This window comes from Schistocerca piceifrons, chromosome 2 (genome assembly GCF_021461385.2).
Source record: "Schistocerca piceifrons isolate TAMUIC-IGC-003096 chromosome 2, iqSchPice1.1, whole genome shotgun sequence".
In the NCBI taxonomy this organism is placed as follows: Eukaryota; Metazoa; Arthropoda; class Insecta; order Orthoptera; family Acrididae; genus Schistocerca; species Schistocerca piceifrons.
In genome coordinates this window covers 99,138,013-99,154,055 of record NC_060139.1, presented here as the reverse complement: position 1 = coordinate 99,154,055, position 16,043 = coordinate 99,138,013, and positions in this window count along the sequence as shown.

Genomic DNA, 16,043 nt, shown 5'->3' with positions numbered 1-16,043 from the left:
GGGCAAGGGAAGCGAGAACGCTACCGCACGACCACGAGCTGCGGACTCTCCCCCCTCCCCCCCCCCCCACACCCTTCCATCCTGTTTTTCCCCATCTCCTCTCTCTCTGCCTCCCTTCTCTCCCCCGAGTCCTTTTGCTCTCCCCTTCACTGGTTTTCCCACTCCCTCTCGTGTCTGCCTAGCCCCCCTTTTTTCTATGTCCCCTGCCTCCATCAGCTCCCCCATTTTTTTCTTTCCTCTCCTCGCCCCATTTTTCCCCTTCACCGGTCCTCCCCCCCCCCCCCCCCTCTGCCGCCGTGTCGCTTCTGCAGTGCTGGTTTAAGTGAGTGTTCGAGTATCAGTGTTGTGCGTCCCTTGTCAGTGTTGCGAACAGCCACCATACTCTCGCTAGTTGTGTTTTTATCTCATGTGAACAGAAACCAGATTGTCGCCGTGTTTTTTAATTGTGCATGTCTCCTTCCTGTGTGTCTTCATCCGCATCATCAACGCTGTGTTTTTGTATTTTACGTTCCGCCACTTTCCGCCATATTACTGTTTTTAACGAAGTCGCCGTCTTATCACCTTTTTGTATATTGTTTGTTCTCTCAACATTGTTTATTTAACTTTTCTCTGGGCTGTAGAGCAGCGTATTAAGCTGCTGTCAGCCTGTCCCTCCCCAGGTGGGGTGGGGGTAAAAGAAAATCAATAAAGGAAAAAATATTATACTATTTGCTTAAATTGCTGTCTAGCGATCCGAGAAAGCAGGTTTCCTAGACAACCCATCTTTGACGACTATGCAGGATTCAACAATACTGAAATGTATTATGTTGAATTTTGAAAATTTTTTGTTGAATTTTGAAAAAAATTTAAAACACTAGCTCAATACCTGACATTATCCGGGAATGTATTTACGCAGTGTGTCCTAGTTGGGTTAGAACTGTGGCTCTTTAAAATAAGTCATGGATAATGTATACAAAGTTACTGCATTAATTCAAAATTTATTCTCTCGCTGAACAAAAATACAACTGAACAGCTGAAATCGTCTTCCAGTCTTTTGAACCAGTCACTCTAGTTCTTTCTTGGATTTGCATTTGGTACTACAGTAAGGCTTTCTTGGATATCCGTAATTGCGACATAACGGTGCCTTTTCAGTGCTAATTTTACCTTGGGAAACAATCAGGAGTCGGTTGGAAACATAACCGGCGAACGGGCAGGTGACCCGGAACTGTCAACCGTTTTGTGCTCAAAAACTCGGTGCACAATCTTCGCTTTGTGGGCGGGGATGTAGTCATGAAGAAGGAACCAGGAACCTCTTGGTGTTCAGGTCGGTTTCGACGAATTATCGCCATCAGACGCTGACTCACTCAGAAACTTGATGTTGCCTCACTGCTGCACAGCCATTTTCCGACGAGTATATTCGTAGCCAGGATATCTGCGGCAATTCGTCACTAGATAGCATTGCAGTTTGGAATTTCACACAAGTAGCCCTGACAGAACTGGAACTGAATCTTATTTAGTCCATCTCCTGCTTACCCTTGCATCTCTCCATCTCCCCCTCTCCTCCTCTCTCTGTCCATCTCATCCTCCCTCTGTCTTTTCCATCTCCTGCTTCCTCCTGTCTATCCATCTAGACCTCCCCCTCTTCTGTGAACATTATCAGCCCCACCCAAATGAGAGGTTGTTGGTTCTTACCTCCGTATTTCACTCATTTTTGTGCAAATATTTCACCTGTGCCCTATGCATACGTTCCCTCAAAGCTCAATGTTTACTACTTGATGTGTTCTGTCAGATATGTCAAGTGATATACATTCATAGTGTCTGTGAAAGGTGTTACGAACAGCAATTATAAGAAAGAAGTAATAAATTACAAGCAATACACGATGAGACAGTTTGTCATGCATATCAGCAATTACTATTTTATATCGCCTGGATTTTGTGTCATACACTGATATATGTTTGCAGGCACATTTAGTGGTATACATAAATACTGTATGCAAAATTTGTTACGAATAGAGTTAGTAATAAAGACGTAATAAATCACAACGACGTCATGCCTGATATGGTAGTTTTACTGTACGAACAGCGAAAACGTAGTAAATGATGAACATTCTTCCTTTCACATTGTGGGTGGTGTCAGTGAGAAAATGTCTTGAGAAAGTTTGAAATTATGTGTAAATTTTGTTGAAAGTGACTAAATGCTATCGTTATAAGATACTGGATGAATATAGTTTGTCTAACTGCCCGTCGAGAGAAATGCTTGTTTTCCGCCCCTCCCCTTTGAGAAGTAGGTGGCTGTTGCCCGCACAGTGGTTCTTTGCAGATAGTAAGTAATATGTATGCCGAGTTTGGATGAAATTGATCCAGTTGTTTAAGAGGAATTGAAGAACATGCACATAAACATTCAGTTTTATAATTCCCTGATACTACACGCAGAACTTTCATATTATTTATTTTCTAATTTGTCTCATAACTTTTTGCAGTGATGAGAAGAGCAGCATTATTCTGTGGTATCAGAATATGTTGTTAATTTTTTGGATACGAATAAGTCACATAAGTTATGTATTGAGTTGTGGTATGGTGTGCTGTGGTCACAAGTAATTGTAGACTACGCTAGTTTTCCTTGTAGTTGTGGTCAATGAAGATCGAAACCGTATTACCTATACATTAGGTGTGTTGTATACCTATTGGGCGTTACGTCATTTCGATCGCTTTGTTTGTGTACGCGATCAGTGCCTCACTAGATTGCCCTAGAAACCAGCAGAGGTGTACCGTCTAGAAACTGAGTGAAGGTATATAAGTGACTGCATAACCTGCGGATCACTTTTAAACTACATAGTTTTCCTCCTGTCTGTTTCTTAACAACAAACAATATTTATGCAAGAACTGAAGTTTTCAGTGTTGCATTCAGGCTTTATTCGAAAATTGTTGCTTTGTAACGTGAAACAGCGGTATGTTGTAGTAAAAATAAATATCACGTATCACGAGAAAACGTAACTTTTTTTTAAAAAAAAAGATAAAATAAGAAACTACAAAAACGAAAACGTATAAAACCTCGCCTAAATATTTCATTAACTTGATGAAACATATTTCTGTTATTTATACAGAACCTTCACACTTGCCAGTAATAACTTGATCATAATGAAAATCGTTCTGTTAATTATAAAATAACAATAATAATTATGTAGATTTCTTTATGTTCGTGAACGTGAAATGCACTTGCCTAAAAAATAATTGCTTTTATTACATAAAAGCGCAATCGTTACGTTATCAAATAATTACTTATAAAACGGAATTTATATTCTGTAAGAATGTAAAATACACAATGGACTAGCACTGAACGACATGCGGCTTTAATTATGTACGAAAAAAACATTCAGAAACAAAAAGAAGTCGTCCGCTCCCAGTTTCTGTCACGCATTCATTTACCTATCTTCAACTGACAATGCTATCAATACTACCGGTAATCTTACCATTTATTTCGACATTTAATGCACTAAAACTACCGAACTATAGTTTTGGTAGAGTGCAACTCTAGTTATGTGCAAAAAGAGACACTGTTTTAGGATTCTACCTAGGAATGTATTGTCTGCCACAAGTAATCGATTGAAGTACGAGAAACAACCGAAACCGTTTCGTCAATATGCGTCATGACAATGCTGGATGTCACGTACCACGTCAAAGTAATTATATGACAGAGAAAAACTTCGAATCAATGTGTCATAGCCCATATTAAATAGTTTTAGCGTTTAACGACGGGCAGAAGGGTAAGAATTCTTCTTAGAATATTCTGAAAAAACAATAGAACGATTTGTGCCTCAGAAATGTTTTTATCGTTTTTGTAAAAACTTAAAAGGCAGCTCGCCGTATTTGTATCGCCAAAAATAGAGAGACGTGCCTCGCTGCTGCAGGTGCAACAGCTCTTCGTGAGGCTGTGGGCTAGAAACGGATACGCAGACACCGGAAGCGGCTGCGCGCCGTGGCGTCTCCCCCAGCCCTGCGAGGGCTCGCCGCCGACTCGGGCCGCCCACCACAAACAGCCCTGCCGACCCGTTAAGCAGCCCGTTAAATCGGCCCTAACTGTTTCTTTCAGCTGCGGACGGATTTAGCGGCGTAATCCGGCCCCGGCAGCCGTCCATCCGTTTACGGCTCCGGGCGCGCCTCGGCGCTCGCAGCCGTGCGTCGCCTTCTCTGTCGCAGAGACACAGTGCGTCCGTCCCGAGCGCCAGAAACGCTGACAGCTACACGGAAACACCGGGGGAGGGAGCGGCGCCGGCTGTACTCAAACGACGTCTGAGTCTGAGAGCTGGCTTTAGGGCTGCATTAACTGAGCAGCATTCGAGGTGTTCAAGGTAACTCGCCTGTCCGTTTGGAAAAGTACTAGCACTGCCCATAACGTTTACACGGCTCTAACTAAAATACTCGAACTCTCAATTGGATGAAAATTGTAGGACAATAGGTGTGTTTCTTGTTGGACATATAGATCTAAAATTACTCACATTAATTCTCACATCGGCTGAAAGCAAGGGGAAACTGCAGCCGTAATTTTTCCCGAGGGCATGTAGCTTTACTGTATGGTTTAAATGATGATGGCGTCCGCTTGGGTAAAATATTCCGGATGTAAAATAGTCCCCCATTCCGATCTCCGGGCGGGGAATACTCAAGAGGACGTCGTTATCACGAGAAAGAAAACTGGAGTTCTACGGATCGGAGCGTGGAATGACAGATCCCTTAATCGGGCAGGTAGTCGAATTAAGTCGCGTGATGCAGTGGAAATTAGATTAGGAAATGAGACACTTATAGTAAAGGAGTTTTGCTATTTGGGGAGCAAAATAACTGATGATGGTCGATGTAGAGAGGATATAAAATGTAGACTGGCAATGGGAAGGAAAGCGTTTCTGAAGCAGAGAAATTTGTTAACATCGAGTATAGATTTAAGTGTCAGGAAGTCGTTTCTGAAAGTATTTGTATGGAGTGTAGCAATGTACGGAAGTGAAACGTGGACAAGAAGAGAATAGAAGCTTTTGAAATGTGCTGCTACAAGAGAATGCTGAAGATTAGATGCGTAGATCACGTAACTAATTAGGAGGTAATCAAAATATCCACGGGTATGCTGCCGGTCTACAGTGTCCAACGGGCACAATATTTCGGCGACTGAACTGACGGACTGAGCTCCTGTGAACGTGCCGGCACGGAGATCCGTACGCTATGGCTGCTCAGAGGGAACTGGGTTCGGTCGCGGCGGCGGCCGATTTAAATACCCTCCGCCCGCGGCGCGCTCCCTCCGCCGCCCGCGCCCCCCGCCACGGTCGCGCGGTGGAACAGATTGCGACGGCGTCTGAGATGACGTCGGTGTGATGGCTCTGTCCGCCGTGGTCGTCACAACTATACGTTTGCTCGATTTACTCTTGATTAACCCGATCGCTGGTTCCCAAGCCTTGCTAAGATTATAGCCACAGTCACGGTTTATGAGGTCGTCATTGGTGCGAATTTCGATGGCCTCTCTAACAACGCTGTCCCAGTATCTCGACGTCTGTACCAGAATCCTCGTGCGGTCATACTCCATGGCGTGATTTTCCGACAAACAATGTTCAGCGACCGCCGACTTGCTCGGATACCTCAGTCGAGTGTGCCTCTGGTGTTCACGGCATCGATCCTCGACGGTACGCATCGTCAGACCAATGTACGACTTGCCACATTGACACGGAATCTGGTACACGCCGGCCTTCCTCAAACCGAGGTCATCTTTGGCGCTCCCCACCAGTGCACGAGTTTTATTTGGAGGACAAAACACAGTTCCGACCCGGTATTTCTTCAGAATGCGGGCGATTTTCCCCGAGAGTGCGCCTGTGTATGGAATAAATGCAGTGCCTACCTCCTCCCTCGTGGCTTCATCCATCTCAACAGGTTGTGCTGCAGTGGTTGGGCGGAGAGCACGTTGAATCTGCCACTCTGAGTACCCATTTTTTCGAAATACAGTTCTCAGATGTTCCAATTCCTGGGGTAGACTCTCTGCGTCAGAGATAGTGCGCGCCCTATGTACTAGAGTTTTAAGTACCCCATTCCTCTGTGAAGGGTGGTGGCAGCTGTCTGCGTGCAAATACAGATCAGTGTGCGTAGTCTTCCGATACACCCCATGACCTAGGGTGCCGTCAGCCCTTCTCTTGACCAAGACGTCAAGGAAAGGTAATTTACCCTCCGTTTCAGTCTCCATAGTGAATTTGATGTTGGGGTGCATGGAGTTTAGATGTGTAAGGAAGTCGAGGAGTTTATCCATACCATGTGGCCAGATGACGAACGTGTCGTCCACGTAACGGAAAAAGCAAGTAGGTTTCCATACGGATGACGACAGGGCTTCCTCCTCGAAGTTCTCCATGTACAAATTCGCTACCACCGGTGAGAGTGGGCTACCCATGGCGACTCCTTCCGTTTGTTCGTAGTATTCTCCATTAAAAAGAAAATACGTGGAAGTCAAGACATGCCTAAATAGTTCAGTGGTCTTCTCGTCAAACTTCTGACTAATCAATTCTAGTGACTCTCGGAGGGGTACCCTCGTACACAAGAAAACGACGTCAAAACTCACAATGATATCTGACTCATCCAACCTGAAGCTATCAAGGCGTTTAACAAAATCCACGGAATTACGGATGTGATGAGGGCATTTACCCACATAAGGACTTAATATTCCCGTCAGGTATTTGGCCAACAAATATGTAGGTGCCCTGATGTTGCTGACAATGGGGCGTAATGGTACCCCCTCTTTGTGAACCTTCGGGAGTCCATATAGTCTAGGCGGTACCGGACCTTGGGGTAACAATTTCTTAGCGTCACCCTCCGGAAAATCTGCGTTCTTGAGAAGCGCCCTCGTCTTGTTCTCCACCTTCTTTGTAGGGTCAACGCTGATCTTCCGGTAGGAATCGTCATTTAGCAGGCTCTGCATCTTATCAGTGTAGTCCTTATGGGAGACAACAACTGTAGCATTGCCTTTGTCAGCCGGTAAGACTACAATTTCAGAGCGCTCCCTCAGATCACGAATGGCCGCCCTCTCTTTACTGCTGATATTTGACTTCATCGGCTTGGATTTCGTCAACGCACGACAAGTTTCACGACGTATTTCCTCGGCTTATTCTGGCGGAAGTCGAGCTGCAATCTGTTCAACAGCACTAACAATTTCTGCGACCGGAGTGAACTTGGGGGTGGGAGCGAAGTTGAGACCTTTCTGCAAAACCGAGACCGCATCATCACTCAACACCATGCCACTCAAATTGATGACAGTCTTGCACGGAACCTGCAGAGATGGTTTGTCAAGGAGACGTGAGAACTTAGCTGTTTGACGTCCCGTAGCCTTCTTATGGGTGGAATCAGCTGACACCCAGGTGACACCATCAATCCAATCCCAGGAACAAGAAGTGAACTTACAAGAAAGTGCAAATCTAGTTTGAGTAATTCCTGTGAGATAAACTCAAGGCTCCGGCGGGTGAATTGCACTCTCTCACGTACCAATGCGAGGCTGGCTCGTTTCTTGATTCTCTTAGCTGCTGCAGAATCGATGTGATGCATAACCTTAGCAAAATGTGGAACAACATTCTCGGAACGGCATCTCTTTAGAAAGGCAAGAGTACTTAGCAAACGACATCTACAGTGGCGCAACTTTTCAAATTTCTTCACGCTGCGAATTAGGAGGTATTGAATAGAATTGGGGAGGAGAGGAGTTTGTGGCACAACTTGACAAGAAGAAGGGACCGGTTGGTAGGACATGTTCTGAGGCATCAATGGATCACAAATTTAGCATTGGAGGGTAGCGTGGGGGGTAAAAATCGTAGAGGGAGACCAAGAGATGAATACACTAAGCAGATTCAGAAGGATGTAGGTTCCAGTAAGTACTGGGAGATGAAGAAGTCTGCAGCTCGTGGTCGTGCGGTAGCGTTCTCACCTCCCGCGCCCTGGTTCCCGGGTTCGATTCCCGGCGGGGTCAGGGATTTTCTCTACCTCGTGATGACTGGGTGTTGTGTGATGTCCTTAGGTTAGTTAGGTTTAAGTAGTTCTGAGTTCTAGGGGACTGATGACCATAGATGTTAAGTTCCATAGTGCTCAGAGCCATTTAGATGAAGAAGTTTGCACAGGATAGAGTAGCATGGAGAGCTGCATCAAGCCAGTATCAGGACTGAAGACAACAACAACAACAACAGGTTACAAAATTTAAAAAGGGAAATAGATAGGTTAAAGTTAGATATAGTGGGAATTTGTGGAGTTCGGTGGCAGGAGGAACAAGACTTTTGGTCAGGCGAATACAGGGTTATAAATACAAAATCAAATAGGGGTAATGCAGGAGTAGGTTTAATAGTGAATAAAAAATAGGAGTGCAGGTAAGCTACTACAAATAGCATAGTGGCCAAGACAGACACGAAGCCCACACCTACTACAGTAATACAAGTATATATGCCAACTAGCTCTGCAGATGACGAAGAATTTGAAGAAATGTATGATGAGATGAAAGAAATTATTCAGATAGTGAAGGGAGACGAAAATTTAATAGTCATGGGTGACTGGAATTCGGTAGTAAGAAAAGGGAGAGAAGGAAACGTAGTGGGTGAATATGGGTTGGGGGGAAGAAATGAAAGAGGAAGCCGCCTGGTAGAATTTTGCACGGAGCACAACTTAATCATAGCCAACACTTGCTTCAAGAATCATAAAAGAAGGTTGTATACATGGAAGAAGCCTAGAGATACTGACAGGTTTCAGATAGATTATATAATGGTAAGACAGAGATTTAGGAACCAGGTTTTAAATTGTAAGACAATTCCAGGGGCGGATGTGGACTCTGATCACAATCTATTGGTTATGAACTGTAGATTAAAACTGAAGAAACTGCAAAAAGGTGGGAATTTAAGGAGATGGGACCTGGATAAACTGACTAAACCAGAGGTTGTACAGAATTTGAGGGAGAGCATAAGGGAACAATTGACAGGAATGGGGGAAAGAAATACAGTAGAAGAAGAATGGGTAGCTTTGAGAGCTGAAGTAGTGATGGCAGCAGAGGATCAAGTAGATAAAAAGACGAGGGCTAGTAGGAATCCTTGGGTTACAGAAGAAATACTGAATTTAACTGATGAAAGGAGAAAATATAAAAATGCAGTAAATGATGCAGGCAAAAGGGAATACAAACGTCTCAAAAATGAGATCGACAGGAAGTGCAAAATGGCTAAGCAGGGATGGCTAGAGGACAGATGTAAGGTGTAGAGGCTTATCTCAATAGGGGTAAGATAGATACTGCCTACAGGAAAATTAAAGAGACCTTTGGAGAAAAGAGAACCAGTTGTATAAATATCAAGAGCTCAGATGGAAGCCCAATTCTAAGCAAAGAAGGGAAAGCAGAAAGGTGGAAGGAGTATATACAGGGTCTATACAAGGGTGATGTACTTGAGGACAATATTATGGAAATGGAAGAGGATGTAGATGAGGATGAATTGGGAGATATGATACTGCGTGAAGAGTTTGACAGAGCATTGAGACCTGTGTCGAAACAAGGCCCCGGGAGTAGACAACATTCCATGAGAACTACTGACGGCCTTGGGAGAGCCAGTCCTGACAAAACTCTACCGTCTGGTGAGCAAGATGTGTGAGACAGGCAAAATACCCTCAGACTTCAAGAAGAATATAAAGAAAGTAGGTGTTGATAAATGTGAAAATTATCGAACCATCAGTTTGGTAAGTCACAGATGCAAAATACTAACGCGAATTCTTTACAGACGAATGGAAAAACTAGTAGAGACCGACCTCGGGAAAGATTAATTTGGATTCCGTAGAAATATCGGAACACGTGACGCAATACTAACCCTACGACTTATCTTAGAAGAAAGATTAAGGAAAGGCAAACCTACGGTTGTAGCATTTGTAGACTTAGAGAAAGCTTTTGACAATGTTGACTGGAATGCTCAATTTCAAATTCTGAAGGTGGCAGGGGTGAAATACAGAGAGCGAAAGGCTATTTACAATTTGTACAGAAACCAGATGGCAGTTATAAGAGTCGAGGGACATGAAAGGGAAGCAGTGGTTGGGAAGGGAGTGAGACAGGGTTGTAGCCTCTCCCCGATGTTATTCCATCTGCATATTGAGCAAGCAGTGAAGGAAACAAAAGAAAAATTTGGAGTAGGTATTAAAATCCATGGAGAAGAAATAAAAACTTTGAGGTTCGCCGATGACATTGTAATTCTGTCAGGGACAGCAAAGGACTTGGAAGAGCAGTTGAATGGAATGGATAGTGTCTTGAAAGGAGGATATAAGATGAACATCAACGAAAAAAAAACGACGATAATGGAATGTAAACGAATTAAATCGGGTGATGCTGAGGGAATTAGATTAGGAAATGAGGCAAACTAGTAAAGGAGTTTTGCTATTTGGGGAGCAAAATAACTGATGATGGTCGAAGTAGAGAGGATGTAAAATGTAGACTGGCAGTGGCAAGTTCAAAAAATGGCTCTGAGCACTATGGGACTCAACATCTTAGTTCATAAGTTCCCAAGAACTTAGAACTACTTAAACCTAACTAACCTAAGGACATCACACACACCCATGCCCGAGGCAGGATTCGAACCTGCGACCGTAGCAGTCCCGCGGTTCCGGACTGCAGCGCCAGAACCGCTAGACCACCGCGGCCGGCGGCAGTGGCAAGGATAGCGTTTCTGAAGAAGAGAAATTTGTTAACATCGAGTATAGATTTAAGTGTCAGGAAGTCGTTTCTGAAAGTATTTGTATGGAATGTAGCCATGTATGGAAGTTAAACGTGTACGATAAATAGTTTGGACAAGAAGAGAATAGAAGCTTTTGAAATGTGGTGCTACAGAAGAATGCTGAAGATTAGATGGGTAGATCACATAACTAATGAGGAGGTATCGAATAGAATTGGGGAGAAGAGAAATTTGTGGCACAACTTGACTAGAAGAAGAGATTGGTTGGTAGGATACATTCTGTGGCATCATGGGATCACCAATTTAGTATTGGAGGGCAGCGTGGAGGGTAAAAATCGTAGGGGGAGACCAAGAGATGAGTACACTAAGCAGGTTCAGAAGGATGTAGGTTGCAATAGTTACTGGGAGATGAAGAACCTTGCACAGGATAGAGTAGCATGGAGAGCTGCATCAAACCAGTCTCAAGACTAAAGACCACAACAGCAACAACAATTCTCACATTGACTTTATTATAATTTTTTAGGTAAAAACACTCCGCCTTCAGGCCACGAGTGGCCTACCGGGACCATCCGACCGCCGTGTCATCCTCAGTGGATGATGCGGATAGGAGGGGCGTGGGGTCAGCACAACGCTCTCGCGGTCGTTATGATGGTATTCTTGACCGAAGCAGCTATTATTCGGTCGAGTAGCTCTTCAAATGGCATCACGAGGCTGCGTGCACCCCGAAAAATGGCAACAGCGCATGGCGGCCTGGATGGTCACCCATCCAAGTGCCGATACGCCCGACAGCGCTTAACTTCTGTGATTTCACGGGAATCGGTGTATTCACTGCGGCAAGGCCGTTGGTCGTAATATTTTATGAAGACCAGTAATTTACATTTTTATCTGCCGGTCCACACTTGGAATATATACACTGACTAGGTTGCCTAGATGCTTAAAAACTTTAAATTTACATTAACAACATTCTATTTTAAAAGTAGATACAATCACGCCTTTTCATCTAGATGTTTTACTCTACAAACATTGACATCAGATAATCAAAATCAAGGTTACTTTTTTACCGACTTCAACATTTGTGGTCCTGTCGTCCTCAGTTGCGTAGAATATTAACGTACGTTGATAATTTTTACTTCTGGGCCTTCCAATTACAACTAAATGAAACACAGTTTAGGTGCCATATGCATTTCGCTTTTATTCTTTGCAAGACATCTTCGATGGCCAGGAATATGTACATACATTTGTTTATGTTATTTAATTTACATTGTGTGTATGTTATAAACAAATCTGGCAGTTTGCTTTCCTTTGATGTAGTACTAATTTGATGTTCCTCTTATAAGTTTCCTTGATGTTGTTCTACACGTTATGTTTTTCTTGCAATTTTAGCGCCGTCCTTCTTCTTACAACTAACATTTGAAATTTGGTTTTTGAGACTTCACAGCAGTAGGAACTGCACACTTGTTTTGATGTTGTGTTTTGGTAGATAAATAATCAGTACTGGTGGCCTAAGACTTCCGGCATAAGAAGTCACCCTCATTCTGTAAACGGCCTTACAGAAGGCAATGGAAACCACTGCATTAAAGACACATAGTGTGCGCTCACAGGACATGCGGCCTGTAATTCAAAAAGTATCATGATCATCTCTCTACTGGCAAAAGATTCGGAAATAGTCCCCCATTCGGATCTCCCGGAGTGGACTGCCGAGGGGGATGTGAGCCTGAGAAAAAGATTGAATAAACAACAAAAGAAGGATAGCGTTCTACGAGTTGGGGCGTGGAGCGGTAGACGCCTGAACGTGGAAGGGAAGGTAGAAAATCTGAAAAAGGACATGCGAAAGCTCAATCTAGATATAATAGGGTCAGTAAAATGAAATGGAAAGGATTTCTGGCAAGATGAATAAACGATAATAATAACGGCAAGAGAAAATGGTATAACGGGAGTAGGATTCGTTATGAACAGGAAGGTAGGGCAGAGAGTGTGTTACTGTGAACATTTCAGTGATAGGGTTGTCCCTACGAGAATCGACAGCAAACCAACACCGAAAACGATAGTTCAGGTACACATGTCAACGTCACAGGCTGAAAATGAAGAGATAAAGTATACGAGGATACTGAACGAGTAATACAGTATATAGAGGGAGATGAAAATCTAGTAGTTATGGGGAACTGCAATGCAGTTGTAGGTGAAGGAGTAGAAAAAAAGATTGCAGGGGAATATCGGCTTTGGACAAGAAATGAGAGAGGAAAAAGACTAACTGAGTTCTGTAATAAATTTCAACTAGTAACGGGAAATACTCTGTGTCAGAATGACAAGAGAAGGAGATATAACTGGAAAAGGCCAAGTGATAGAAGAAGATTTCAGTTGGATTACGTCATGGTCAAACAGAGATTCCGAAATCAGAAACTGGATTGGAAGGCGTACACAGGAACAGATGTAGACTCAGATCACAATGTAATGGCGATGAAGAGTAGGCTGAAGTTTAAGACCTTAGCCACGAAGAATCACTAAGCAATGAAGTGGGATATGGAAGTACTAAGGAATGGCAGGATACGCTTAAAGTTCCCGAAGGCTATAGATACAACAATAAGGGATAGCTCAGTAGGCAGTACATTTGAAGAGAAATGGATAACTCTAAAAAGGGCTATCACAGAAGTTGGAAAGAGGAACATAGGTACAAAGAAGGCAACTGCAAAGCAACCACGAGTAACAGAAGAAATACTTCTGTTGATCGATGAAAGAAGAAAGTACAAAAACGTTCCGGGAAATTCAGGAATGCAGAAATACAAGTTGCTGATGAATGAAATAAATAGGAAGTGCAGGGAAGCTAAGACGAAATGGCTGCGTGAAAAATGTGTAGAAATCGGAAACGAATGATGGTCGGAAGGACTGACTCAGCTGTAACGGATCGTACAGCCACGTCTCGATCCCTGAGTCAACAGATGGGGACGTTTGCAAGGAAAGTCAAAACAACCTTCCGTGGAATTAAAAGCAAGGGTGGTAACATTAAGCCTGCAACGGGAATTCCACTGTTAAATACAGAAGAGAGAGCGGGTAGGTGGAAAGTGTACATTGAAGACCTCTGTTAGAAAAAGAATTAGGATTCGTTTTAGAAGAAATAGGGGATCCAGTATTAGAATCAGAATTTAAAAGTGCTTGGTCAAGTGAGGTAGGGGGGATAGATAACATTCCATCAGAATTCCTAAAATCATTGGCGGAAGTGGCAACAAAACGACTGTTCACGTGGAGTGTAGAATGTATGAGTCTGACAACATACCATCTGACTTTCGGAAAAATATCATCCACACAATTCCGAAGACTGGAAGAGCTGACAAGTGCGGGAACTGTGGCACGATCAGCTTAACACCTCATACAGCAAAGTTACGTACACGAATAATATACAAAAGAATGGAAAAGAAAATTGAGTATGTGTCAGATGACGATCAATTTGGTTTTAGGAAAGCTAAAGGTACCAGAGGAAATTCTGACTTTGCGGTTGATAATTGAAGAGAGACTAGAGAAAAATAAAGGCATTTTTATAGGATTTGTCGACCTGGAAAAGACGTTAGACAAAGTAAAATGGTGAAAGATGTTGGAAATTATGAGAAAAATAGGGATAGACGGGTATTACACAATATGTACAAGAGCCAAGAGGGAATAATAAGAGTGGCAAACCAAGAACGAACTGCTCGGATTAAAAAGGGTATAAGACAGGGATGTAGTCTTTTGACCCTTCTGCTCAATCCGTACATCGAAGAAGCAATGAAGTAAATAAAGATTCTGAAGTGGAACTAAAATTCAAGGAGTGAGAATATAAGAATATACGTTTGGAGCACAGCATTGTACGGTAGTGAAACGTGGACTGCGGGGAAACCGGAACAGAAGAGAATCGAAGCATTTGAGATGTGGTGCTAAAGACGAATGTTGAAAATTAGCTGGACAGATAAGGTACGGAATGAGGAGGCCCTGCGCGGAATTGAAGAGGAAAAGAATATGTGTAAAACACTGACAAAAAGGAGGATGATAGAACAGCTGTTTAGACGTCAGGAAATGACTTCCTTGGTACTAGTGGGAGCCGTAGAGGGCAAAAACTGTAGAGGAAGGCAGAGATTGGAATACATACAGCAAATAATTGAGAACGTAGGTTGCAAATGCTACTCTGAGATGAAGAGGTTGGCATAGGGGAGGAATTCGTGGGGGGCCGCATCAAACCTCAGAAGACTGATAACTCAAAGAGAAAAAAATTGCGGTGTTGCCAACTGTCGAATGTTATTCCTAAAGATCGAAATTTATTGCCAATTGAATGTGTGATTTCCGTCATCTATTTGTGTGTGTGTGTGTGTGTGTGAGAGAGAGAGAGAGAGAGAGAGAGTTAGACAGAGAGAGGAGATATGTACTTGTTTTAATGTGGCAGCATGTACAAATGGAATGATTTTTATCTTATAATTTGTCTTATTAAGTTTAATTCCTGGGAGTGATGCCCATGTGTAATGCATCGCAACTTTGACATTCAAGTTTGTATATTACTGATCTCTTTATAATTCAACCTTCCTGTAGATCGTACGTTAGTGTCAGCAGTCTACCTTCCTCCAAATAGCATGCTGAAACATCTCAAAAAAATTCGGACCTCTAGATCTAATAGGTTTTTGTGCATAAAAATAAACATGTCAAATAATTCTCGTAAAATTCAGTTTAGAGTTACATTTGACCTATGACTCACCTCTACCGTTCCTAATACACTCCATTTTCATAATCTTTTCGGCTTACATGTTCTTCATCTTATTTCTGCTTGTTATTCTGACGTCTTTAGTTGCCTCAAGAACCCACTTCCCAGCGTCGGCCACTCTCATGGCATCCATTGCCAACAGTGATTGTCTCATATAAAACCCAGATTATATTCCTAGCTGCTCAATAACTTCTCCGCTGAAGAGTGAAAATCTCATTCTGGAACTTCTCGCCTGCTAATTGCCCCACATTAAAACAAATTAGAGGCATAATAACTTTCGAGAATGACAAAAATGCAGCAGCTCGAACTACAGAAAAGTTAATAAGATAAACAAAGCTAGAAAAATCGAAGATATACAAGGGAAACGTAAGAGCATCAAAAAACGTATCCTCTAAGAGGGCTATCAACTAAAAAAACCGTTTTATAGTATATGTTTCTTGAACATGGTTCTCATGACAGCAGTGGCGTGTGAAAGCAGCGTAAACGTGGGAATGTACGCACACCACGAGATTTTTAAATTGATTTTTAAACAACTTTTGATGTCCATTTCAGTTCTTTTCACCACCGCATCGTTGTAACTCCTAACATCTATTTAAGATGAAATGGGAAAGAAAAAATGAAGCAGTAACAAGGTGAAGACATGCATAATACTGATATCA